The following is a 25,707-nucleotide window of genomic DNA, read 5'->3' as shown; positions in this document are numbered from 1 at the left end:
ATATTCTCTCTCCCCCATCACTCTCACACTCTCTCTCCAACATCACCCTCAGCCTTTCTCTCCCCCAATCACCCTCACACTCCCTCTCACCCAACAGTTCTCACAATGTCTCTCCCCCCATCACACTCACACTCTCCCCCCCAGCAGCCTCACACTCTCTCTCCCCCATCACCCTCACACTCTCTTTCCCCATCACCCTCGCACTCTCTATCCCCCCATCACCCTCACACTCTCTCTCCCCCAAACTCCCTCATAATCTCTCTCCCCAATCACCGTCAAACTCTCTCCCCCATCACCCTCACACTCTCTCTCCCCCATCACCCTCACACTCTCTCTACCCCCATCACCCTCATATTCTCTCTCCGCCATCGCTCTCACACTCTCTCTCCAACATCACCCTCAGCCTTTCTCTCCCCCAATCACCCTCACACTCCCTCTCACCCAACAGTTCTCACAATGTCTCTCCCCCCATCACACTCACACTCTCTCCCCCCAGCAGCCTCACACTCTCTCTCCCCATCACCCTCACACTCTCTTTCCCCCATCACCCTCACTCTCTCTCTCCCCTATCACCCTCACACTTTCTCTCACCCATTACCATCACACTCTCACCCCCCACATCACCCACAACCACCCTAACCCCCAACAATTCTCACACTCTCTCCCCCATCACCCGCACACTCTCTCTCCCCCATCACCCTCACAATCTTTCTCCCCCATCATTCTCACACTCTCTCCCTCCAGCAACTCCCGCACACTCTCTCTAACCCCATCACCCTCACACTCTCTCTCCCCCATCACCCTAACACTCTCTCTCCCCCATCATCCTCACACTCTCTCTTCCCCATAACGCTCACGCTCTCTCTCCCCCATCATCCTCACACTCTCCCTCCCCATCACCCTCACACACACTCTCTCCCCAATACCCTCACACACTCGCTCCCCCCATCACCCTCAGGCTCTCTCTCCCCCCATCACCCTCACACTCTCTCACATGCCATCACCCTCACACTCTCTCTCCCCCATCAACTTCACATTCTATCTCCCCCCATCACACTCACACTATCTCTCCCCCATCACTCTCACACTCTCTCCCCACATCAGCCTCACACTCTCTCTCCCCCATCACCCTCATGCTCTCTCGCCAACATCACCCTCACACTCTCTCTCCCCCAATCACCCTCACACGCTCTCTCCCCCATCACCCTCACACTCTCTTTCCCCCAATCATCCTCACACTATCTCTCCCCCATCATCCTCACACACTCTCTCGCCCCATCAACCTCACACTTTCTATCCGCATCCACCTTACACTCTCTCTCACCCCATCACCCTCACACTCTCTCTCCCCCATCACCCTCACACTCTCTCTCCCCCCATCACCCGCACAATCTCTCTACCCCCATCACCGTCAATCTCTCTCCCCAATCACCCTCAAACTCTCTCTCCCCCATCACCCTCACACACTGTCTCCACCATTAAACTCACACTCTCTCTCCCCCATCATTCTCACACTCTCTCCCTCCACCATCACCCTAACACTCTCTCTAACCCCATCACACTCACACACTCTCTTCCCCATAATGCTCACGGTGTCTCTCTCCCATCATCCTCAAACTCTCCCTCCACCATCACCTTCACACTCTCTCCCCCATCACCCTCACACTCTCTCTCCCCATCACCCTCACACTCTCTCTCCCATATCAACCTCACACACACTCCCCCCATCACCCTCACACTCGCTCTCCCCATCACCCTCACACTCTCTCCCCCCATCACCCTCAACCTCCCTATCATCCAACAATTCTCACACTCTCTCCGCCATCACCCTCACACTCTCTCCCTCATCACCCTCAAACTATCTCTCCCCCATCACCCTCACGCTCTCTCTCCCCATCACCCTCACACTCTCTCTACCCCTTCACCCTCACAATCTCTGAACCCCATCATCCTCACAGTCTCACACTCCACCATCACCCACACATTCTCTCTCCCCATCATCCTCACACTCTCTCCCTCCACCATCACCCTCACACTCTCTCTTCCACAATCACACTCACACTCTCTCTCCCCCATCATCCTCACGTTCTCTCTCACAATTATCCTCACACTCTCTCTATCCCCATCCGCATCACACTCTCTCTCCCCCATCATCCTCAAACTCTCTCTCCCCCGTGATCCTCAAACACTCTCTCTCCCTGTCACCCTCACGCTCGCTCTCCACGATAACCCTAACGCTCTCTCTCCCCCCATCATCCTCACACACTCTCTATCTACATCACCCTCACACTCTCTCTCCCCCATCATCCTCACACTCTCTCCCCCATCACGCTCACACTCTCCCTCCACAATCACCCTCTCACTCTCTCCCCATCACCCTCACACTCTCTCCCACCCATCACCCTCACATTCTCTCTCTCCCCATCACCCTCACACTCTCTCTTCCCCCATCACCCTCACACTCTCTCTCCCCACATCACCCTCACACTCTCTCTCCACCCATCACCCTCACACTCTCTCTCCCCCCATCACCCGCACAATCTCTCTACCCCCATCACCGTCAATCTCTCTCCCCAATCACCCTCAAACTCTCTCTCCCCCCATCACCCTCACACACTGTCTCCACCATTAAACTCACACTCTCTCTGCCCCATCACCCTCACACTCTCTCTCCCCCCATCATCCTCACACTTTCTCTCACCTATTACCCTCACACTCTCTCCCCCATCACCCTCAACCTCCCTATCATCCAACAATTCTCACACTCTCTCCGCCATCACCCTCACACTCTCTCCCTCATCACCCTCAAACTATCTCACCCCCATCACCCTCACGCTCTCTCTACCCATCACCCTCACACTCTCTCTACCCCTTCACCCTCACAATCTCTCAACCCCATCATCCTCACAGTCTCACACTCCACCATCACCCACACATTCTCTCTCCCCATCATCCTCACACTCTCTCCCTCCACAATCACCCTCACACTCTCTCTTCCACAATCACACTCACACTCTCTCTCCCCCATCATCCTCACGTTCTCTCTCACCATCATCCTCACACTCTCTCTATCCCCATCCGCATCACACTCTCTCTCCCCCATCATCCTCAAACTCTCTCTCCCCCGTGATCCTCAAACACTCTCTCTCCCTGTCACCCTCACGCCCGCTCTCCACGATAACCCTAACGCTCTCTCTCCCCCCATCATCCTCACACACTCTCTATCCACATCACCCTCACACTCTCTCTCCCCCATCACCCTCACACCCTCTCCCACCCATCACCCTCACATTCTCTCTCCCCCATCACCCTCACACTCTCTCTCTCCCCATCACCCTCACACTCTCTCTCCCCCATCACACTCACACTCTCTCTCCCCCATCACACTCACACTCTCTCTACCCCCATCACCCTCACATTCTCTCTCCCCCATCGGTCTCACACTGTCTCCCCCATTAACCTCACACTCTCTCTCCCCCATTAGCCTCACACTCTCTCTCGCCCCACCAACCTCATACACTCTCCCCCCATCAGCTTTCCACTCTCACCCCCGTCACCCTCAGACTCTTTCTACCCCATCACACTCACACACTCTCCCCCCAACAACCTCACAATCTTTCTCCTCCTGCGCCCTCACACTCTCTCTCCTCCATCACCCTCACCAACTGTCCCCCATGACCCTCACACTCGCCCTCCCCCATGACCCTCACACTCACTCCCCCCATCACCTTCACACTCTCTCCCCCATGACTCTCACACTCTCTCTCCATCATCATCCTCACACTCTCTCCCCCATCACCCTCATGCTCTCTCTCCCCCAACACCCTCACACTCTCGGTCCCACCACACCCTCACACTCTCTTTCCTCCATCACCCTCACAATCTCACTCCGCCATCATCCTCACGTTCTCTCTCCCCCCATCATCCACACACTCTCTCTATCCACATCACCATCACACTCTCTCTCCCCCATCATCCTCACACTCTCTCTCCCCCATCATCCTCAAACACTCTCTCTCCCTGTCACCCTCACGCTCTATCTCTGCCATAACACTCACGCTCTCTCTCCCCCATCACCCTCACACTCTCTCTCCCCCATCACCCTCACATTCTCTCTCCCCGATCACCTTCACACTCTCTCTACCCCCATCACACTCATTCTCTCCCCCCATCAGCCTCACACTCTCTCCCCCCATCACCCTCACACTCTCTCTCCAACATTTCCCTCAGCCTCTCTCTCCCCCAATCACCCTCACACTCCCTCTCACCCAACAGTTCTCACACTCTCTCTCCCCCATCACCCTCACACTCTCTCCCCCCATCAGCCTCACACTCTCTCTCCCCCATCACCCTCACACTCTCTCTCCAACATCAACCTCACCCTCTCTCTCACCCAATCACCCTCACACGCTCTCTCCACCATCACTCTCACACTGTCTCTCCCCGTATCACCCTCACACTCTCTATCTCCCTAATATCCTCGCGCTATCTCTCCCCCATCATCCTCACACACTCTCTCTCCCCATCATCCTCACACTCTCTCCCCATCACGCTCACACTCTCCCTCCACCATCACACTCACAATCTCTCTCCCATCACCCTCAGACACTCTCTCCCACATCACCCTCACAATCTCTCTCCTTCATCACTGTCACACTCTCTCCCACCCATCACCCTCACACTCTCTCTCCCCCATCACACTGACACTCTCTCTCCCCCCATCACCCTCACACTCTCTCCCCCTTCAGCCTCACACTCTCCCTCCCCAATCACGCTCACACACTCCCTCCCCCATCACCCTCACACTCTCTCTTCTCCCAACACACTCACACTCTCTCTCCCCCATCACCCTCACACTCTCTCTCCAACATCAACATCACCCTCTCTCTCCCCCAATCACCCTCACACGCTCTCTCCACCATCACTCTCAAACTCTATCCCCCATCACCCTCACACTCTCTATCCCCCCAATATCCTCGCACTATCTCTCCCCCATCATCCTCACACACTCTCTCGCCCCATCAACCTCACACTCTCTATCCCCATCAACCTTACACTCTCTCTCCCCCATCACACTCAAACTCTCCCTCCACCATCACCCTCACATTCTCTCTCCCCATCACCTTCACACTGTCTCTCCCCCATCATCCTCACACTCTCTCCCCCATCACCCTCAAACTCTCGCTCCCACCACCCCATCACACACTCTCTCCCCCATCATCCTCACACTCTCGCTCCCCCCATCACCCTCACACTCTCTCTCCCCCATCACCCTCACAGTCTCTTTCCCCCATCATCCTCACGTTCTATCACGCCCCATCATCCTCAAACACTCTCTATCCACATCATCCTCACACTCTCTCTCCCCCCATCATCCTCACACACTCTCTATCCACATCAACCTCACACTCTCTCTCCCCCCATCATCCTCACACACTCTCTATCCACATCAACCTCACACTCGCTCTCCCCCCATCATCCTCACACTCTCTCCCCATCACGCTCACACTCTCCCTCCCCCATCACCCTCACACATACTCTCCCCCCATCTCCCTCACACACTCGCTCCACCCATCAGCCTCAGGGTCACTCTCCCCCCATCACCCTCACACTGTCTCTACCCCCATCGCCCTCACATTCTCTCTCACCCATCGCTCTCACACTGTGATCCCATTAACCTCACACTCTCTCTCCCCCATCACCCGCACACTCTCTCTCGCCCCACCAAACTCACACTCTCTCCCCCATCAGCTTTCCACTCTCTCCCCCATCTCCTCACACTCTTTCTACCCCATCACCCTAAGACACTCTCCCCACAACACCCTCACAATCTTTATCCTCCAGCACCCTCACTTTCTCTCTCCTCCATCACCCTCACAATCTCTCCACCATCACCCTCTCACCCTCTCACCCCCATCACCCTCACACTCTCTCTTCCCCAAACACACTCACACTCTCTCTCCCCACATCACCCTCACACTCTCGCCCCGAATCAGCCTAAGACTCTCTCCCCCAATCACCCTCACACGCTCTCTCCACCATCACTCTCAAAATCTCTCCCCCCATCACCCTCACACTTTCTATCCCCCCAATATCCTCGCACTATCTCTCCCCCATCATCCTCACACACTCTCTCGCCCCATCAACCTCACACTCTCTATACCCATCAACATTACACTCACTCACCCCCCATCACCCTCACACTCTCCCTCCCAAATCACCCTCACACATACTCTCCCCCCATCACCCTCACACACTCGCTCCACCCATCAGCCTCAGGCTCACTCTCCCCCCATCACCCTCAAACTCTCTCTACCCCCATCACGCTCACAATCTCTCTCCCCCCATCACAGTCAAACTATCTCCCCATCACCGTCACACTCTCTATCCCCCCATCAGCCTCACACTCTCTCTACCCCCATCGCCCTCACATTCTCTCTCACCCAGCGCTCTCACACTGTCTCCGCCAATAACCTCACACTCTCTCTCACCCATCACACTCACACTCTCTCTCACCCCACCAACCTCACACTCTCACCCCCCATCAGCTTTCCACTCTCTTCCCCAACACCTCACACTCTTTCTACCCCATCACCCTCACACACTGTCCCCACAACACCCTCACAATCTTTATCCTCCAGCACGCTCACACTCTCTCTCCTCCATCACCCTCACAATCTCTCCACCATCACCCTCCCACCCTCTCACTCCCATCACCCTCACCCTCTCACTCAACCATCACCCTCACACTCTCTCTCCCCCATCACCCACACATGCTCTCCCCATCACCCTCACAATCTCTCTCCCCATCACCCTCACACTCTCTCTTGCCCCAACACCCTCACACTCTCTCCCCCATCACCTTCAAACTCTCTCCCCCATGACCCTCACACTCTCTCTCCCATATCACCCTCACACACATTCCCCCATCACCCTCACAATCTCTCACAACCATCATCCTCACAATCTCTCCCCCATCACCCTCACTCTCTCGCTCCCCCCATCACCCTCACACTCTCTCTTTCCACATCACCATCACACTCTCTCTCCCCCATCATCCTCACACTCTCTCTCCCCCATCACCCTCAAACACTCTCTCTCACCCCATCACCCTCACACTGTCTCCCCATCATGCTCACACTCTCCCTCCACCATCACCCTCAAATTCTCTCCCCCCATCACCTTCAATCTCTCCCCCCATCAGCTTCACACTCTCTCTCCCTGTCACCCTCACACACTGTCTCCCCCCATCAGCCTCACACTCTCTCTCCCCCATCACCCTCACACTCTCTCTCCAAAATCACCCTCAGCCTCTCTTTCCCCCAATCACCCTCACACTCCCTCTCACCCAACAGTTCTCACACACTCTCTCGCCGCATCACCCTCACACTCTCTCCCCCCATCAGCCTCAAACTCTCTCTCCCCCATCACCCTCACACTCTCTCTCCAACATCAACATCACCCTCTCTCTCCCCAATAACACTCACACGGTCTCTCCACCATCACTCTCTCACTCTCTCTCCCCCAATCACCCTCACACTCTCTCTCCAACATCAACCTCACCCTCTCTCTCCCCAATCACACTCACACGGTCTCTCCACCATCACTCTCTCACTCTCTCTCCCCAAATCACCCTCACACTCTCTATCCCCCCATTACCCTCACACTCCCTATCCCCCAACAATTCTCACACTCTCTGCCCCATCACCCTCACACTTGCTCTCCCCATCACCCTCACATTCACTCCGCCATCTCCCTCACACTCTCTATCCAAATCACCCTCACACTCTCTCTCCCCCATCATCCTCACACTTTCTCTCACCCATTACCCTCACACTCTCTCCCCCCATCACCCTCGCACTCCCTATTCCCTAGCAATTCTCACACTTTCTCCGCCATCACCCTCGCACACTCTAAGCCATCACCCTCAAACTCTCTCTCCCCCCAACACCCTCACGCACTCTCAAACCCATCACCCTCCCACTCTCTCTGCCCCATCACCCTCAAAATCTCTCACCCCCATCATCCTCACACTCTCTCTCCAACATCAACATCACCCTCTCTCTACCCCAATCACCCTCACACGCTCTCTCCACCATCACTCTCACACTCTCTCTCCCGAATCACCCTCACAGTCCCTATCTTCCCAATATCCTCGCACTATCTCTCCCCCATCATCCTCACACACTCTCTATCCACATCAAACTCACACTCTCTCTCCCCCCATCACCCTCACACTCTCCCCCCATCATGCTCATTCTCTCCCTCCACCATCTCCCTCTCGCTTTCTCTCCCCCATCATCCTCACACACCTCTATCCACATCACCCTCACACTCTCTCTCCCGCCATCACCCTCACACACTCTCCCCATCACGCTCACACTCTCCCTCCACCATCACACTCATAATCTCTCCCCATCACCCTCAGACACTCTCTCCCACATCACCCACACAATCTCTCTCCCTCATCACCCTCACACTCTCTCTCACCCATCACCCTCACACTCTCTCTCCCCCATCACACTCACACTCTCTCTCCCCATCACCCTCACACTCTCTCTCCAACATCACCATCAGCCTCTCTCTCCCCCCATCACCCTCACACTCTCTCCCCGCATCACCCTCACACTCTCACTCCCCCATCAACCTCACATTCTCTCTCCCCATCATCCTCATACTCTCTCTATCACAATCACCATCACACTCTCTCTCCAACATCACCCTCAGCCTCTCTCTCCCGCAATCACCCTCACACTCCCTCTCGCCCAACAGTTCTCACACTCTCTCTCCCCCCATCACCCTCACACTCTCTCCCCGCATCAGCCTCACACACTCTCTCCCCCATCACCATCACACTCTCTCTCCAACATCACCCTCAGCCTCTCTCTCCCGCAATCACCCTCACACTCCCTCTCACCCAACAGTTCTCACACTCGCTCTCCCCCCATCAACCTCACACTCTCTCCCCGCATCAGCCTCACACACTCTCTCCCCCATCACCCTCACACTCTCTCTCCAACATCAACCTCACCCTCTCTCTCCCCCAATCACCCTCACACGCTCTCTCCACCATCACTCTCACACTCTCTCTCCCCTCATCACCCTCACACACTCTAAACCCCCATCACCCTCACACTCCCTATCCCCCAACATTTCTCACACTCTCTGCCCCATCACCCTCACACTCGCTCTCCCCATCACCCTCACACACTCTCCGCCATCACACTCACCCTCTCTATCCCAATCACCCTCAAAATCTCTCTCCCCATCATCCTCACACTTTCTCTCACTCATTACCCTCACACTCTCTCCCCCCATCACCCTCACACTCTCTCACCCCCATCACCCTCACACTCTCTCTCCCCATCACCCTCACAATCTCCCACCCCCATCATCCTCACACTCTCTCCCTCCACCATCACCCTCACGCTCTCTCTTCCCCATCACACTCACGCTCTCTCTCCCCATCACCCTCACACTCTCACTCCCCCATCATCCTCACGTTCTCTCTCCCCCATCATCCTCACACTCTCTCTATCCCAATCACCATCACACTCTCTCTCCCCCATCATCCTCACACTCTCTCTACCCGATCATCCTCAAACACTCTCACTCCCTATCACCCTCAAACTCTCTCTCCGCCATAACCCTCACGCTCTCTCCCCCCATCATCCTCACACACTCTCTATCCACATCACCCTCACACTCTCTCCCCCATCACACTCACACTCTCTCCCCACATCACCCTCGCATTCTCTCTCCCCTCATCACCCTCACACTCTCCCTCCACCATCACCCTCACACACTCCCTCCCCCGATCACCCTCACACACTCGCTCTCCCCATCACCCTCAGGCTCTCTATCCCCCCATCACACTCACACTCTCTCACCCGCCATCACCCTCACACTCTCTCTCCCCCATCACCCTCACACTCTCCCTCCCCCCATCACCCGCACAATCTCTCTGCCCCCATCACGTCAATCTCTCTCCCCAATAACCCTCAAACTCTCTCTCCCCCAATCACCCTCACACACTGTCTCCCCCATTAAACTCACACTCTCTCTTCCCCATCACCCATACAATCTCTCTCGCCCCACCAACCTCACACTCTCTCCCCCATCAGCTTTCCACTCTCTCCCCCATCTCTCACACACTCTTTCTCCCCCATCACCCTCACACACTCTCTCCCCAACACCCTCACAATCTATCTCCTCCAGCACCCTCACACTCTCTCTCCTGCATCACCCTCACACTCTCTCCCCCATTACCCTCCCACCCTTTCTCACCCATGACCCTCACACACCCTATACACCAACAATTCTCACACTCTCTCTCCCCATCACCCTCACACTCTCTCCCCCATCACCCTCACACTCTCTATCCGCATCACCCTCAAATTCTCTATCCCCATCACCCTCACACTCTCTCTCCCCCATCACCCTCACAATCTCTCCCCCCATCAGCCTCACACTCTCTCTCCCTGTCACCCTCACACATTTTCTCCCCCCATCAGCCTCACACTCTCTCTCCCCATCACCCTCACACTCTCTCTCCAAAATCACCCTCAGCCTCTCTCTCCCCCAATCACCCTCACACTCCCTCTCACCCAACAGTTCTCACACACTCTCTCGCCTCATCGCCCTCACACTCTCTCCCCCCATCAGCCTCAAACTCTCTCTCCCCCATCACCCTCACACTCTCTCTCCAACATCAACCTCACCCTCTCTCTCCCCAATCACACTCACACGGTCGCTCCACCATCACTCTCTCACTCTCTCTCCCCCAATCACCCTCACACTCTCTATCCCCCCATTACCCTCACACTCCCTATCCCCCAACAATTCTCACACTCTCTGCCCCATCACCCTCACACTTGCTCTCCCCATCACCCTCACACTCACTCCGCCATCTCCCTCACACTCTCTATCCAAATCACCCACACACTCTCTCTCCCCCATCATCCTCACACTTTCACTCACCCATTACCCTCACACTCTCTCCCCCATCACCCTCGCACTCCCTATTCCCTAGCAATTCTCACACTTTCTCCGCCATCACTCTCGCACACTCTAAGCCATCACCCTCAAACTCTCTCTCCCCCCAACACCCTCACGCACTCTCACCCCCATCACCCTCCCACTCCCTCTGCCCCATCACCCTCAAAATCTCTCACCCCCATCATCCTCACACTCTCTCTCCAACATCAACATCACCCTCTCTCTCTCCCAATCACCCTCACACTCTCTCTCCCAAATCACCCTCACAGTCCCTATCTCCCCAATATCCTCGCACTATCTCTCCCCCATCATCCTCACACACTCTCTATCCACATCAACCTCACACTCTCTCTCTCCCCATCACCCTCACACTCTCCCCCCATCATGCTCATTCTCTCCCTCCACCATCTCCCTCACGCTCTCTCTCCCCCCATCATCCTCACACACTCTCTATCCACATCACCCTCACACTTTCCCTCCACCATCACACTCATACTCTCTCCCCATCACCCTCACATACTCTCTCCTACATCATCCACACAATCTCTCTCCCTCATCACCCTCACACTCTCTCTCACCCATCACCCTCACACTCTCTCTCCCCCATCACACTCACACTCTCTCTCCCCATCACCCTCACACTCTCTGCCCCCATCAGCCTCACACTCTCCCTCCCCATCACCCTCACACTCTCTCCCCGCATCACCCTCACACTCTCACTCCCCCATCAACCTCACGTTCTCTCTCCCCCATCATCCTCATACTCTCTCTATCCCAATCACCATCACACTCTCTCTCCAACATCACCCTCAGCCTCTCTCTCCCGCAATCACCCTCACACTCCCTCTCACCCAACAGTTCTCACACTCTCTCTCCCCCATCACCCTCACACTCTCTGCCCGCATCAGCCTCACACACTCTCTCCCCCATCACCATCACACTCTCTCTCCAACATCACCCTCAGCCTCTCTCTCCCGCAATCACCCTCACACTCCCTCTCACCCAACAGTTCTCACACTCTCTCTCCCCCCATCAGCCTCACACTCTCTCCCCACATCAGCCTCACACACTCTCTCCCCCATCACCCTCACTCTCTCTCCAACATCAACCTCACCCTCTCTCTCCCCCAATCACCCTCACATGCTCTCTCCACCATCACCCTCACACACTCTAAACCCCCCTCACCCTCACACTCCCTATCCCCCAACATTTCTCACACTCTCTGCCCCATCACCCTCACACTCGCTCTCCCCATCACCCTCACACACTCTCCGCCATCACACTCACCCTCTCTATCCCAATCACCCTCAAAATCTCTCTCCCCATCATCCTCACACTTTCTCTCACTCATTACCCTCACACTCTCTCCCCCATCACCCTCACACTCTCTCAGCCCCATCACCCTCACACTCTCTCTCCCCATCACCCTCACAATCTCTCACCCCCATCTTCCTCACACTCTCTCCCTCCACCATCACCCTCACGTTCTCTCTTCCCCATCACACTCACGCTCTCTCTCCCCATCACCCTCACACTCTCACTCCCCCATCATCCTCACGTTCTCTCTCCCCCATCATCCTCACACTCTCTCTATCCCAATCACCATCACACTCTCTCTCCCCCATCATCCTCACACTCTCTCTACCCGATCATCCTCAAACACTCTCACTCCCTATCACCCTCAAACTCTCTCTCCGCCATAACCCTCACGCTCTCTCCCCCCATCATCCTCACACATTCTCTATCCACATCACCCTCACACTCTCTCTCCCCCCATCACTCTCACAGTCTCTCCCCCATCACGCTCACACTCTCCCCCCACAATCACCCTCACACTCTCTCCCCCATCACACTCACACTCTCTCCCCACATCACCCTCGCATTCTCTCTCCCCCATCACCCTCACATTCTATCTCCCCCCATCACACTCACACACTCTCTCCCCCCATCACTCTCACACTCTCTCCCCCCATCACCCACACACTTTCTGTCACCCATTACCCTCACACTCTCACACCCCATATCACCCTCACACACCCTATCCCCCAACAATTCTCACACTCTCTCCCCCATCACCCTCACACTCGCTCTCCCCCATCAACCTGCCTTTCTATCTCCCCCCATCACACTCACATTCTCTCCCCCCATCAGCCTCACACTCTCTTTCCAACATCACCCTCACCCTCTCTCTCCCCCAATCACCCTCCCACGCTCTCTTCAACCTCACTCTCACACTCTCTCTCCCCCCATCACCCTCACACTCTCTGTCCCCCCATCATCCTCACACTATCTCTCCCCCATCATCCTTACACACTCTCTCACCCCATAAACCTCACACTTTCTATCCCCATCAACCTTACACTCTCTCTCCCCCCATCACCCTCACACTGTCCCTCCACCATCACCCTCACAAACTATCTCCCCCATCACCCTCACACTCTCTCTCCCCCCATCACCCTCACACACTGTCTCCCCCATTAAACTCACACTCTCTCTCCCCCATCACCCGTACACTCTCTCTTGCCCCACCAACCTCACACTCTCTCCCCCATCAGCTTTCCACTCTCTCCCCCATCACCCTCACACTCTTTCTCCCCTATCACACTCACACACTCTCCCCCAACACCCTCACAATCTATCTCCTCCAGCACCCTCACACTCTCTCTCCTCCATCACCCTCACACTCTCTCCCCCATCACCCTCCCACCCTCTCACACACATGACCCTCACACTCTCTATACCCCAACAATTCTCACACTCTCTCTCCCCATCACCCTCACACTCTCTATTCCTATCACCCTCACACTCTCTCTAAACCCATCACCCTCACACTTTCTCTGACCCATCATTCCCACACTCTCTCCTTCCACCATCACCCTAACACTCTCTCTAAACCCATCACCCTCACACTCTCTCTCCCCCATTATCCTCACACTCTCTCTCCACCATCACCCTCAAACTCTCTCTTCCCCATAACGCTCACGGTCTCTCTCCCCCATCATCCTCACACTCTCTCTATCCCCATCATCCTCACACTCTCCCGCCCCCATCACGCTCACACACACTCTCCCCCCATCACCCTCACATACTCGCGCCCACCATCAACCTCAGGCTCTCTCTCCCTCCATCACCCTCACACTCTCTCACCCGTCATCACCATCAAACTCTCTCTCCCGCCATCACCCTCACACTCTCTCTCTCCCCATCAGCGTCAAACTCTCTCCCCCATCACCCTCACACTCTCTCTAACCCCATCACCCTCACACTCTCTGTACCCCCATCACCCTCATATTCTCTCTCCCCCATCGCTCTCACATTCTCTCTCCAACATCACCCTCAGCCTTTCTCTCCCCCAATCACCCTCACACTCTCTCCCCCCATCAGCCTCACACTCTCTCTCCAACATCATCCTCATCCTTTCTCACCCCCATCACCCTCACACTCTCTCTCCCCCATCACACTAACACTCTCGCTCCAACATCAACCTCACCCATTCTCTCCCCCAATCACCCTCACACGCTCTCTCCACCATCACTCTCACACTCTCTTTACCCCCATCACCCTCGCACTCTCTATCCCCCCATCACCCTCACACTCCCTATTCCCCAACAATTCTCACAATCTCTGCCCCATCACCCTCACACTCGCTCTCCCCATCACCCTCACACTTACGCTCACCCAATACCCTCACACTCTCAGCCCCCACATCACCCTCACTCTCCCTATACCCCAACAATTCTCACACTATCTCCCCCATCTCCCGAACACTCTCTCTCCCCCAACACCCTCACACTCTCACTGCCCCCATCACGCTCACAATCTCTCTACCCCCATCCCCGTCAAACTCTCTGCCCATCACCCTCACACTCTCTATCCCCCCATCACCCTCACACTCCCCATCCCCCAACAATTCTCACACTCTCTGCCCCATCACCCTCACACTCTCTCTCCCCAGCACCCTCACACTCTCTCTTGCCCCATCACCCTCATACTCTCTCCCCCATCACCCTCACACTCTCTCTTGCCCACATCATCCTCACACTCTCTCTCCCCATCACCCTCAATCTCTTTCCCCCATTGCCCTCACACTCTCTCTCCCCCATTACCCTCAAGCTTTCTGGCCCCCCCATCACCCTCACACTCTCTCCCCCATCACCTTCACACTCTCTCATGCCCATCACCCTCACACTCTCTCTCCCATCACCCTCACACTCTCACTCCCCCAGCACCCTCACACTCTCTCTTGCCCCATCACCCTCATACTCTCTCTCCCCATCACCCTCAATCTCCTTCCCTCATTACCCTCACACTCTCTCTTGCCCCATCACCCTCATACTCTCTCCCCCATCACCCTCACACTCTCTCTTGCCCACATTACCCTCACACTCTCTCTCCCCAGCACCCTCAATCTCTTTACCCATTACCCTCACACTCTCTCTCCCCCATTACACTCAAACTATCACGCCCCCCCATCACCCTCAAACTCTCTCCCCTATCACCTTCACACTCTCTCTCCCCCGGCACCCTCACGCTCTCTCTCGCCCCATCACCCTCACACTCTCTCCCCAATCACCCTCACACTCTCCCTTGCCCACATCACCCTCACACTCTCTCTCCCCATCACCCTCAATCTCTTTCCCCCATTACCCTCACACTCTCTCTCCCCCATTACCCGCAAACTATCTCGCCCCCCCATCACCCTCAGACTCTCTCCCCCAACAATTTAACACTCTCGCCCCGATCAATCTCACACTCTCTCTCTCTCCCCATCATCCTCACTCACTCTCTCCCCACATCATCCTCAAACACTCTCTCCCCCATTACGCTCACACTATCTCGCCCCCCCATCAGCCTCACACTCTATCCCACCATCAACTTCACACTCTCTCCCCCATCACCCTCACACTCTCTCTCCCCTATCACCCTCACAATCTCTTTTGTCCACATCACCCTCACACACTCTCCCCCATCAACTTCATACTCTCGCCCCAATCACCCTCACACTCTCTCACACCCATCACCCTCACACTCTCTTATCCATCACCCTCACACTCTCTCTCCCCCATCACCCTCACACTCTCTCTTACCCCATCACCCTCACACTCTCTCACCCCATCACATTAATACAATCTCACCCCCATCACCCTCACACTCTCTGCCCGCATCAGCTTCACTCTCCCTCCACCATCACCCTCACACACTCTCCCCCTATCACCCTCTCACTCTCTCTCCCCCAGCACCCTCACACTCTCTCTCCCCATCACCCTCAAACTCTCTCACCCCCGTCAAACTCACACTCGCTCTCCCACATCACCCTGACACTCTCTCTCCCCCATTACCCTCACACAGTCTCCCCCAATCAGCCTCACACTTTCTCTCCCCCAGCACCCTCACAATCTCTCTCCCACATCACCCTCAAACTCTATCTCCCCCATCAACCTTACACTCTCTCTACCCCATCACGCTCACACTCTCTCTCTCCCCCATCACGCTCACACTCTCTCTCACCATCACCTTCACACTCTCTCCCCCATCACCCTCACACTCTCTCTACCCTATCACCCTCACAATCTCTCCCCCCCATCACCCTCACACTCTCTCCCCGCATCAGCTTCACTCTCCCTCCACCATCACCCTCAAACACTCTCCCCCCTTCACCCTCACACTCTCTCTCCCCATCACCCTCAAACTCCCTCACCCCTTCACACACACACTCTCTCCCCCCATCACCCTCACACTCTCTCTCCCCCCATCACCCTCACACTCTCTCTCCACCCATCACCCTCACACTCTCTCCCCCCATCAACTTCAATCTCTCTCTCCCCCCATCAACCTCACAGTCTCTGCCCACATCATCCTCTCACACTCTGCCCACCCATCACCTTCAAATTCTCTCTCTCCCCATCATCCTCACACTCTCTTTCCCCCAATCACCCTCACACTCTCTCTCCACAATCACCCTCACATTCTCTACCCCCATCATCCTCACTCTCTCTCTCCACCATCAACCTCACACTCTCCTTCCCCATCACCATCAAATTCTCTCTCCCCAATCACCCTCACACTCTCTCCCCCATTACCCTTACACTCTCTCTCCCTCCATCACCCTCACACTCTCTCTTGCCACATCATCCTCACATTCTCTCTCCCACCTTCACCCTCAAACTCTCGCTCCCCCATCACCCTCACACTCTCTCTCCACAATCACCCTCACATTCTCTACCCCCATCATCCTCACTCTCTCTCTCCACCATCAACCTCACACTCTCCTTCCCCATCACCATCAAATTCTCTCTCCCCAATCACCCTCACACTCTCTCCCCCATTACCCTTACACTCTCTCTCCCTCCATCACCCTCACACTCTCTCTTGCCACATCATCCTCACATTCTCTCTCCCACCTTCACCCTCAAACTCTCGCTCCCCCATCACCCTCACACTCTCTCTCCCCCATCACACTCAAACTCTCTCTCCCAATCACCCTCACACTCTCTCCCCCCATCAGCTTTAGTCTCTCTCCCCAATCGGCCTCTCACACTCTCGCCCCATCACCCTCATACTCTCTCTCCCCCAGGAACCTCACACACTCTCTCCCCATCACCCTCACACTCTCCCACCCCCATCAACCTCACACTCGCTCTCCCACATCACCCTCACACTCTCTCACCCCCATCACCCTCACACTCTCACCCCCATCACCCTCACACTCTCTCTCCCCGGCACCCTCACACTCTCTCTTGCCCCATCACCCTCATACTCTCTCCCCATCACCCTCACACTCTCTCTTGCCCACATCACCCTCACACACTCTCTCCCCATCACCCTCAATCTCTTTCCCCCATTACCCTCACACTCTCTCTCCCCCATTACTCTCAAACTATCTCGCCCCCCCATCACCCTCACACTCTCTCCCCCATCACCTTCACACTCTCTCACGCCCATCACCCTCACACTCTCTCCCTCCATCACCCTCACACTCTCTCTCCCCCAGCACCCTCACACTCTCTCTTGCCCCATCACCCTCATACTCACTCTCCCCATCACCCTCAATCTCTTTCCCCCATTACCCTCACACTCTCTCTCCCCATTACCCTCAAACTATCTCGCACCCCATCACCCTCACAATCACTCCCCCATCACCTTCACACTCTCGCCCCCATCACTCTCACACTCTCTCTCTCTCCCCATCATCCTCACACACTCTCTCCCCCCATCATCCTCAAACACTCTCTCCCCATTACCCTCACACTATCTTGCCCCCCATCAGCCTCACACTCTATCCCCCCATCACCTTCACACTCTCTCCCCCATCACCCTCACACTCTCTCTCTGCTATCACTCTAACACTCTCTTTTGTCCACATCACCCTCACACTCTCTCCCCCCATCAAATTCAGACTCTCTCCCCCATCACCCTCACACTCTCTCACACCCATCTTCCTCACACTCTCTCCCCCATCACCCTCACACTCTCTCTTCCCCATCACCCTCACACTCTCTCTTACCCCATCACCCTCACACTCTCTCCCCCATCACCTTAATACACTCTCCCCCCCATCACCCTCACACTCTCTCCCCGCATCAGCTTCACTCTCCCTCCACCATCACCCTCACACACTCTCCCTCCATCACCCTCACACTCTCTCTTGCCACATCATCCTCACATTCTCTCTCCCACCTTCACCCTCAAACTCTCTCTCCCCCCATCACCCTCACACTCTCTCCCCCCATCAGCTTTAGTCTCTCTCCCCCATCGCCCTCACACACTCTCGCCCCATCACCCTCACGCCCTCTCACCCCCAGCACACTCACACTCTCTCTCCCCCAGCACCCTCACACTCTCGCTCCCAGATCAACCTCACACTCGGTCTCCCACATCACCCTCACACACTCTTACCCCCATCACCCTCACACTCTCTCCCCCATCACCCTCACACTCTCTCGCCGCCACCACCCTCACACTCTCTCTTGCCCCATCACCCTCATACTCTCTCCCCCATCACCCTCACACTCTCTCTTGCCCACATCACCCTCACACTCTCTCTCCCCATCACCCTCAATCTCTTCCCCCATTACCCTCACACTCTCTCTCCCCCATTACCCTCAAATTATCTCGCCCCCCCCATCAACCTCACACTCTCTCCCCCATCGCCTTCACACTCTCTCTCCCCCAGCACCCTCACACTCTCTCTTGCCCCATCACCCTCATACTCTCTCCCCCATTACCCTCACACTATCTCGCCCCCCATCAGCCTCACACTCTAACCCACCATCACCTTCACACTCTCTCCCCCATCACCCTCACACTCTCTCTCCCCTATAACCCTCACACTCTCTTTTGTCCACATCACCCTCACACACTCTCCCCCCATCAACTTCATACTCTCTCCCCCATCACCCTCACACTCTCTCACACCCATCACCCTCACACTCTCTCTTACCCCATCACCCTCACACTCTCTCCCCCCATCACCTTAATACAATTTCACCCCCATCACCCTCACACTCTCTCCCCGCATCAGCTTCACTCTCCCTCCACCATCACCCTCACACACTCTCCCCTATCACCCTCACACTCTCTCTCCCACAGCACCCTCACACTCTCTCTCCCCATCACCCTCACACTCTATCACCCCCGTCAAACTCACACTCGCTCTCCCACAGCACCCTGACAGTCTCTCTCCCCCTTCACCCTCACACAGTCTCCCCCCATCAGCCGCACACTTTCTCTCCCCCCATCACCCTCACACTCTCTGCCCACATCATCCTCTCACACTCTGCCCACCCATCACCTTCAAATTCTCTCTCTCCCCATCATCCTCACACTCTCTTTCTCCCAATCACCCTCACACTCTCTAACCCATCATCCTCACTCTCTCTCTCCACCATCAACCTCACACTCTCCTTCCCCATCACCATCAAATTCTCTCTCCCCCATCAACCTCACACTCTCTCCCCCATTATCCTTACACTCTCTCTCCCTCCATCACCCTCACACTCTCTCTTGCCACATCATCCTCACATTCTCACTCCCACCTTCACCCTCAAACTCTCTCTCCCCCATCACACTCACACGCTCTCTCCCCCATCACGCTCAAACTCTCTCTCCCAATCACCCTCACACTCTCTCCCCCCATCAGCTTTAGTCTCTCTCCCCAATCGCCCTCTCACACTCTCGCCCCATCACCCTCACACTCTCTCTCCCCCAGCACCCTCACACACTCACTCCCCATCACCCTCACACTCTCCCACCCCCATCAACCTCACACTCGCTCTCCCACATCACCCTCACACTCTCTCACCCCCATCACCATCACGCTCTCTCCCCCATCACCCTCACACTCTCTCTCACCAGCACCCTCACAATCTCTCTTGCCCCATCACCCTCATACTCTCTCCCCCATCACCCTCACACTCTCTCTTGCCCACATCACCCTCACACTCTCTCTCCCCATCACCCTCAATCTCTTTCCCCCATTGCCCTCACACTCTCTCTCCCCCATTACCCTCAAACTATCTGGCCCCCCCATCACCCTCACACTCTCTCCCCCATCACCTTCACACTCTCTCATGCCCATCACCCTCACACTCTCTCTCCCATCACCCTCACACTCTCTCTCCCCCAGCACCCTCACACTCTCTCTTGCCCCATCACCCTCATACTCTCTCTCCCCATCACCCTCAATCTCCTTCCCTCATTACCCTCACACTCTCTCTTGCCCCATCACCCTCATACTCTCTCCCCCATCACCCTCACACTCTCTCTTGCCCACATTACCCTCACACTCTCTCTCCCCCATTACACTCAAACTATCACGCCCCCCCATCACCCTCAAACTCTCTCCCCTATCACCTTCACACTCTCTCTCCCCCGGCACCCTCACGCTCTCTCTTACCCCATCACCCTCACACTCTCTCCCCCATCACCCTCACACTCTCTCTTGCCCACATCACCCTCACACTCTCTCTCCCCATCACCTTCAATCTCTTTCCCCCATTACCCTCACACTCTCTCTCCCCCATTACCCGCAAACTATCTCGCCCCCCCCATCACCCTCAGACTCTCTTCCCCAACAATTTAACACTCTCGCCCCGATCAATCTCACACTCTCTCTCTCTCCCCATCATCCTCACTCACTCTCTCCCCACATCATCCTCAAACACTCTCTCCCCCATTACGCTCACACTATCTCGCCCCCCATCAGCCTCACACTCTATCCCACCATCACCTTCACACTCTCTCCCCCATCACCCTCACACTCTCTCTCCCCTATCACCCTCACACTCTCTTTTGTCCACATCACCCTCGCACACTCTCCCCCATCAACTTCATACTCTCTCCCCCATCACCCTCACACTCTCTCTTACCCCATCACCCTCACACTCTCTCACCCCATCACATTAATACAATCTCACCCCCATCACCCTCACACTCTCTGCCCGCATCAGCTTCACTCTCCCTCCACCATCACCCTCACACACTCTCCCCCTATCACCCTCTCACTCTCTCTCCCCCAGCTCCCTCACACTCTCTCTCCCCATCACCCTCACACTCTCTCACCCCCGTCAAACTCACACTCGCTCTCCCACATCACCCTGACACTCTCTCTCCCCCATCACCCTCACACAGTCTCCCCCCATCAGCCTCACACTTTCTCTCCCCCAGCACCCTCACAATCTCTCTCCCACATCACCCTCAAACTCTATCTCCCCATCAACCTTACACTCTCTCTCCCCATCACGCTCACACTATCTCTCTCCCCCATCACGCTCACACTCTCTCTCACCATCACCTTCACACTCTCTCCCCCATCACCCTCACACTCTCTCTACCCTATCACCCTCACAATCTCTCCCCCCCATCACCCTCACACTCTCTCCCCGCATCAGCTTCACTCTCCCTCCACCATCACCCTCACACACTCTCCTCCCTTCAACCTCACACTCTCTCGCCCCATCACCCTCAAACTCCCTCACCCCTTCACACACACACTCTCTCCCCCCATCACCCTCACACTCTCTCTCCCCCCATCACCCTCACACTCTCTCTCCACCCATCACCCTCACACTCTCTCCCCCCATCAACTTCAATCTCTCTCTCCCCCCATCAACCTCACACTCTCTGCCCACATCATCCTCTCACACTCTGCCCACCCATCACCTTCAAATTCTCTCTCTCCCCATCATCCTCACACTCTCTTTAACCAATCACCCTCACACTCTCTCTCCACAATCACCCTCACACTCTCTACCCCCATCATCCTCACTCTCTCTCTCCACCATCAACCTCACACTCTCCTTCCCCATCACCGTCAAATTCTCTTTCCCCAATCACCCTCACACTCTCTCCCCATTACCCTTACACTCTCTCTCCCTCCATCACCCTCACACTCTCTCTTGCCACATCATCCTCACATTCTCTCTCCCACCTTCACCGTCAAACTCTCGCTCCCCCATCACCTTCACACTCTCTCTCCCCCATCACACTCAAACTCTCTCTCCCAATCACCCTCACACTCTCTCGCCCCATCAGCTTTAGTCTCTCTCCCCAATCGGCATTTCACACTCTCGCCCCATCACCCTCACACTCTCTCTCCCCCAGCAACCTCACACACTCTCTCCCCATCACCCTCACACTCTCCCACCCCCATCAACCTCACACTCGCTCTCCCACATCACCCACACACTCTCTCACCCCCATCACCATCACACTCTCTCCCCCATCACCCTCACACTCTCTCTCCCCCGGCAGCCTCACACTCTCTCTTGCCCCATCACCCTCATACTCTCTCCCCATCACCCTCACACTCTCTCTTGCCCACATCACCCTCACACTCTCTCTCCCCATCACCCTCAATCTCTTTCCCCCATTACCCTCACACTCTCTCTCCCCCATTACTCTCAAACTATCTCACCCCCCCCATCACACTCACACTCTCTCCCCCATCACCTTCACACTCTCTCACGCCCATCACCCTCACACTGTCTCCCTCCATCACCCTCACACTCTCTCTCCCCCAGCACCCTCACACTCTCTCTTGCCCCATCACCCTCATACTCACTCTCCCCATCACCCTCAATCTCTTTCCCCCATTACCCTCACACTCTCTCTCCCCATTACCCTCAAACTATCTCGCCCCCCCATCACCCTCACAATCTCTCCCCCATCACCTTCACACTCTCGCCCCCATCACTCTCGCACTCTCTCTCTCTCCCCATCATCCTCACACACTCTCTCCCCCCATCATCCTCAAACACTCTCTCCCCCATTACCCTCACACTATCTCGCCCCCATCAGCCTCACACTCTAACCCCCATCACCTTCACACTCTCTCCCCCATCACCTTCACACTCTCTCTCTGCTATCACTCTAACACTCTCTTTTGTCCACATCACCCTCACACTCTCTCCCCCCATCAAATTCAGACTCTCTCCCCCATCACCCTCACACTCTCTCACACCCATCTTCCTCACACTCTCTCCCCCTTCACCCTCACACTCTCTCTCCCCCATCACCCTCACACTCTCTCTTACCCCATCACCCTCACACTCTCTCCCCCATCACCTTAATACACTCTCCCCCCCATCACCCTCACACTCTCTCCCCGCATCAGCTTCACTCTCCCTCCACCATCACCCTCACACACTCTCCCTCCATCACCCTCACACTCTCTCTTGCCACATCATCCTCACATTCTCTCTCCCACCTTCACCCTCAAACTCTCTCTCCCCCATCACCCTCACACTCTCTCCCCCCATCAGCTTTAGTCTCTCTCCCCCATCGCCCTCACACACTCTCGCCCCATCACCCTCACGCCCTCTCACCCCCAGCACACTCACACTCTCTCTCCCCCAGCACCCTCACACTCTCGCTCCCAGATCAACCTCACACTCGCTCTCCCACATCACCCTCACACACTCTCACCCCCATCACCCTCACACTCTCTCCCCCATCACCCTCACACTCTATCGCTGCCACCACCCTCACACTCTCTCTTGCCCCATCACCCTCATACTCTCTCCCCCATCACCCTCACACTCTCTCTTGCCCACATCACCCTCACACTCTCTCTCCCCATCACCCTCAATCTCTTCCCCCATTACCCTCACACTCTCTCTCCCCATTACCCTCAAATTATCTCGCCCCCCCATCAACCTCACACTCTCTCCCCCATCGCCTTCACACTCTCTCTCCCCCAGCACCCTCACACTCTCTCTTGCCCCATCACCCTCATACTCTCTCCCCCATTACCCTCACACTATCTCGACCCCCATCAGCCTCACACTCTAACCGACCATCACATTCACACTCTCTCCCCCATCACCCTCACACTCTCTCTCCCCTATCACCCTCACACTCTCTTTTGTCCACATCACCCTCACACAATCTCCCCCCATCAACTTCATACTCTCTCCCCCATCACCCTCACACTCTCTCACACCCATCACCCTCACACTCTCTCTTACCCCATCACCCTCACACTCTCTCCCCCCATCACCTTAATACAATTTCACCCCCATCACCCTCACACTCTCTCCCCGCATCAGCTTCACTCTCCCTCCACCATCACCCTCACACACTCTCCCCTATCACCCTCACACTCTCTCTCCCACAGCACCCTCACACTCTCTCTCCCCATCACCCTCACACTCTCTCTCCCCATCACCCTCACACTCTATCACCCCCGTCAAACTCACACTCGCTCTCCCACAGCACCCTGACAGTCTCTCTCCCCCATCACCCTCACACAGTCTCCCCCCATCAGCCGCACACTTTCTCTCCCCCCATCACCCTCACACTCTCTGCCCACATCATCCTCTCACACTCTGCCCACCCATCACCTTCAAATTCTCTCTCTCCCCACCATCCTCTCACTCTCTTTCCCCCAATCACCCTCACACTCTCTACCCCCATCATCCTCACTCTCTCTCTCCACCATCAACCTCACACTCTCCTTCCCCATCACCATCACATTCTCTCTCCCCCATCACCCTCACACTCTCTCCCCCATTATCCTTACACTCTCTCTCCCTCCATCACCCTCACACTCTCTCTTGCCACATCATCCTCACATTCTCTCTCCCACTTTCACCCTCAAACTCTCTCTCCCCCATCACACTCACACTCTCTCTCCCCCATCACGCTCAAACTCTCTCTCCCAATCACCCTCACACTCTCTCCCCCCATCAGCTTTAGTCTCTCTCCCCCATCACCCTCTCACACTCTCGCCCCATCACCCTCACACTCTCTCCCCCAGCACCCTCACACACTCACTCCCCATCACCCTCACACTCTCCCACCCCCATCAACCTCACACTCGCTCTCCCACATCACCCTCACACTCCCTAACCCCCATCACCATCACACTCTCTCCCCCATCACCCTCACACTCTCTCTCCCGAGCACCCTCACACTCTCTCTTGCCCCATCACCCTCGTACTCTCTCCCCCATCACCCTCACACTCTCTCTTGCCCACATCACCCTCACACTCTCTCTCCCCATCACCCTCAATCTCTTTCCCCCATTGCCCTCACACTCTCTCTCCCCCATTACCCTCAAAATATCTGGCCCCCCCATCACCCTCACACTCTCTCCCCCATCACCTTCACACTCTCGCCCCCATCACTCTCACACTCTCTCTCTCTCCCCATCATCCTCACACACTCTCTCCCCCCATCATTCTTAAACACTCTCTCCCCCATTACCCT

Source organism: Carcharodon carcharias, chromosome 9 (assembly GCF_017639515.1).
Source record: "Carcharodon carcharias isolate sCarCar2 chromosome 9, sCarCar2.pri, whole genome shotgun sequence".
Classification (NCBI taxonomy): Eukaryota; Metazoa; Chordata; class Chondrichthyes; order Lamniformes; family Lamnidae; genus Carcharodon; species Carcharodon carcharias.
The sequence above is the reverse complement of the archived record's forward strand: the minus strand, read 5'-3'. Positions refer to the sequence as shown.